Raw genomic sequence first — 4391 nt, forward strand, 5'->3', positions numbered from 1 at the left:
ATCATTTTCTTTAACCAAAGGGCTTTCTTCAAAGTACTGCTGGTTGCGGGGAATTGAGACTCCCGTGCTGGGGTGGGTGGGGTGCTAATGGCAGGGAGGGGCTGATGGGATCTGAGCAGGCTTTCTGGGGAAGTTGGTGCTTGTGAAAAGAATAGAACGTGGCCTGGTGGGTGAGAGGTTGTAAACCAGCTGCAGTAGGAAGATAGACAAAGAAGCGAGCCCAAGGAACCTTGACTTCAGTGGGTCCAGGATTCAAGAGGTGGCGAGAGAGGCTGCGATGAGTGGGGGTGGTTGTGAGGGTGGTCTGGACACCCTCGTCCATCAGCAGCAATACAAGCTCAGTGGGGAGGTTAGTGCCTGAGCCCTTATGCAATGTTTTTGTGTTGGTTTCTCTGCGCATTCCATTCACCCAGACCCACTTTACAAACAGGGACATCACCCCACAGCCACCTCTCCCATAAGCCTGCCAATCCCGCCACTTCCAGGATCAAAGGGTTTATTTAGGGCTCCTTCTCTTTTAATAACTTTCTAATAGGAGGTAGAAGGTCACTCTAATTACAGTCAATTACCTGGAACAATTTCTCCTTTGGTTTCCAGTGACAAATTAATGAAATTATCATAGTGTGCTAATTACAAGGGATGCAAATTTGAGGCATCTTTCAGGGATAGGTCTTCTAGAGTCTATTGAATCTCATTTGCACATTCTTCCAGAGGGTCCTGGGTACCTCTCTTTGGATCTTGATATGATGCAATTTTAGCATGCCTGGATTTCTATTTCTCACTAATGAGGGGTGGGGGGAGGAAACATTTGTTTTATTTAGTGCATTTGATTGGAAGGAGGAGTGAGTGAAGTTGCACATAGAAGGACCTCCTACAACCTTGGATTTAGGTGAGTCTGGCTTTGGAGTGGGGTACCTTTCCCTTCTCACCACCTGCCTACTGCAGACTTCTGTTCTGATAGTGGCTTAGCAATGACAGTCCTAGTGCCTGACCTGTAGAAAACATGCAAGTACTGGCCCAGGTGCTCACAAAATTGCCCTCCTGGTTGGTGCCACTGGGTAGTGCTTTATTGCATTATAGTTTAGAAGCAAATCAGTCAATACTTCTGAACATCAGTATTTTTAAAATTTATATAAAAGGGATAATAATATATCTTCCCCATGCCCTCCTCGGGATGATGTGAGGCCTGGAAAGGGCACAAAAGTGCCTTGCACACCTTAAAGTTGCACAAATGCAAAGAGTTCTTAGGAAGATCTTCTAGGAGTTGCCAGCTAAGGGGACCCTAGAATCTTCTCTCCTTGTGCTCGCCCAGCCCTGTTTTCTTACAACTAACCAAAAACAAAGCAGGGACTCTTCGAGCATGTGTGACTGTAGCGCTGAATGACTAAATTTTAAAACTCCTCTTTATTTTAACAGCAAACAAAACTTCTAGATGGTGGTGCTAATAGAGGTCAGGTGGTCAGGTAGTCACTGATGTCCCCAGGTAAGTTCGCAAGGGATGGGATACATCCTCTGGGGCAGAGGATGGTGGAGAGAAAGGGAACCGGAAAGGGAGCTCTGTGGTTGTCAGGTTCAAACTGAGTGAGGAGAGCGGAGGAAAAAACTTCCCTTGCTCTGAAGTTTTCCCTGGGTGTTGATGAGATTTAGTCTTTGGTGGCGACACCAGAAACTTTTTTAAAAATCTCTTTTTATTTTATTATTGATTTCAGAGAAGAAGAGAGAGGGAGAGAGAGATAGGAACATCAATGATGAGAGAGAATCATTGATCGGCTGCCTCTTACACACCCCACACTGGGGATTGAGCTGCAACCCCAGCATGTGCTCTGACTGGGAATTGAACTGTGGCCTCCTGGTTGATAGGTCGATGCTCAACCACTGAACCATGCTGGCTGGGCTGACACCAGAATCTTTAAATTCAACTCAACTCAAGCATCTCTCAGATGCTTACACAGAATCAGAATCAGACTCAGGGAAGAACTTCCCAATAGGAGGAGAGGTAAAAAGCCAGGAAGGAAGGCCTCTGGGAACGTGGGCCTCTCAGCATGGCTGTGAAACCAATGGCACTAACTGAACAAAGTCATGCCTCAAAGCAGGTGTGGATGAGCAGATGAGGTTCTAGAATTTTCCTTCTTTCTACTCTTCTCTGCAGTGTTCTCATCAGGACCACCCACGCTCAGTTCTCTGTCCCCAATGCCTGGAACATTGTTGGCCCCGTAACAGTAGCAGGAGTGGAAAGATGAATGATTAAAGAAAAGAATGAGTCATTGGATTATCAGAACAAGTGTTCCATCGTCTTGTTCTCTAAACTAAGCCCTAAGTCTTGGTCTCCTTCAGACTCTTCAGTCTTTATCTAGCTGGCACACATGGTCAACAGATGATGCCATGGGGTTTTTTGTGCCCTGATAACCATGGAGCACTGGGTCCCTGACCCAGCCCTCTGCAGCTGCCAGGAGCTTTGTGGGCACGATCCCACCTGCTCGCTGCCCCCATCTGGAGAGGTGGTCAGGGCAGAGAGTGTGCCATCCTTCTCTTCTAGATCAGACAAAATGCCAGCGGGTCGAGCGCCCTGCACAAGGCTGCTCAGCAGGTGGTGGGGCCAAGACTTACAAACTCCTCTCCTGCAGGGAGGGCGGGAGGGTGGGGTGACAGGTTGAGGAGAAATGGAGCACCAGTGATGGAACCCCTACTCCAAGAGTTGGGACTAAATGGCCTGGGGGCATGAGAATGAGCCAGATGGAACGGGTTTTATGACTCCATTAATAAGAATTCTGATCCCCACCTGAACTCGGTGGTGACACTATTAAAGGACCTCCAGCCGTATCCTTTTTTTTTCTTTTTAAATTGCAGTAAAATATAGATAATATAAAATTTACCATTAGTGACATTTGGTACATTCACAATGTTGTACAAGTTGTCACCCCTATCTAGTTCCAGAACATTCTCATCGTCCTAAAAGGAAACCCTGGTGCCCACTATTTGTATTGAGAGTCAGATGATATACTGGCCAGAGCCTAACACATCGATATGAACAAGATATGCCTGAATGTAAGACAACCCCAGTCTCCCAATGAGGAAAGTTTTGTTTTTTTAAAACACTAACTTGAATATGTAAACTTTTTAGGGTAATATTCATATATTTTCCAGTGACACATGTTTTCATTCACACACTATATAAAATAATACATTCACTTAAAAACACGGCTTTCCCCCAACTCTCCACATTCGCTCACATCTTTGACATCAGTGTCCTCCTTATAACCAGAAGCACTTTTTGAACCAGCTGCCTGCAACCTGGTTTATAGTATCGTCTCCACAGTGCAAACAGAGTTGGCTATTTCTTATCATTCCAGAAGATGTTTAAGCATTTTTTTAAATAACAGCTTCTTTGAGACATAACTCACATACCATAAAATTCTTATGTTTAAAATGTACAATTTGGTGAATTTTAGTATATTCACAGAGTTGTGCAATCATCATCTCTATGTAATTGCAGAACATTTTCATCTCCCCAAAAGAAACCTGCACCATTTGCAATCACTCCCTTTTCTCTCTCTCCCCCAAACCTGGCAATCACTAATCGGCTTTCTGTCCCCATAGATTTATTATTCTGGATATTTCATATACATGTATCATATAATATATAGTTTTTTGGGTCTGGTGTCTTTCACTTTGCATAATGTTTTCAAGGTTCATTCATGCTGTAGCATGTGTCAGCAACTCATCCTTTTTATGACTGCATAGTATTCCATCTTGTGGATATACCATGTTTTGTTGATCTAGCCCTCAGCTGATTGGCATTTGGGTACTTCCACCATTTGGCTAGTATAAATAGCACCGAAATTCTTCTTTTGGCCTCCCTTTTCAGTATGTTTATCTTCATTTTATTTTATTTTTTAAATATATTTTTATTGATTTCAGAAAAGAAGGGAGAGGGAGAGAGAGAAACATCAGTGATAAGAGAGAATCATTGATTAGCTGCCTCCTGCACAGCCCCCATTGGGGATCGAGCCTGCAACCTTGGGCATGTGCTCTGACTGGGAATGGAACCTTGACCTCCTGGTTCAAGGTCGACACTCAACCATGAGGTACACTGCCTGCCTGGGCTGTTTATCCTCATTTTACACATGCAACACTGGGACCAGAAAAAGGGGGACTTTGGTGTCATCTTGTGGCCTCCTCTGTCCAGCGAGTCCAGGCTTAACTTAGGGCAGGATAGCTGGTTGACCCTGAGAAAGGGAAAGATGCTGGTCCTCAAACCAAGGAGAGCCTGAGAGCTGTGGTCGGCAAACTGCGGCTCGCGAGCCACATGTAGCTCTTTGGTCCCTTGAGTGTGGCTCTTCCACAAAATACCACGTGCGGGCGTGCACGTACAGTGCGATTGAAACTTCATG

The 4391-nt window shown here is 45.0% G+C and overlaps 1 protein-coding gene across 2 annotated transcripts in view; it reads left to right on the forward strand.

The window, feature by feature from the left end:
* The window catches only part of CHRNA2 (cholinergic receptor, nicotinic, alpha 2 (neuronal)), a 30182-nt gene that overhangs the window by 12012 nt on the left and 13779 nt on the right, over nt 1–4391 (forward strand). Inside the window, exon 4 of one of the 2 annotated variants that reach the window (XM_014540081.1) lies at nt 822–889. The exons of the other annotated variant lie outside the window; for it this stretch is intronic. The gene's annotated coding sequence lies outside the window, so the exon portion shown is untranslated. The remainder of the gene's footprint in view (nt 1–821; nt 890–4391) is intronic. 2 annotated transcript variants of the gene reach the window in all.

The sequence above is a fragment of the Myotis brandtii genome, unplaced genomic scaffold, assembly GCF_000412655.1.
Source record: "Myotis brandtii unplaced genomic scaffold, ASM41265v1 scaffold236, whole genome shotgun sequence".
Lineage (NCBI taxonomy): Eukaryota > Metazoa > Chordata > Mammalia > Chiroptera > Vespertilionidae > Myotis > Myotis brandtii.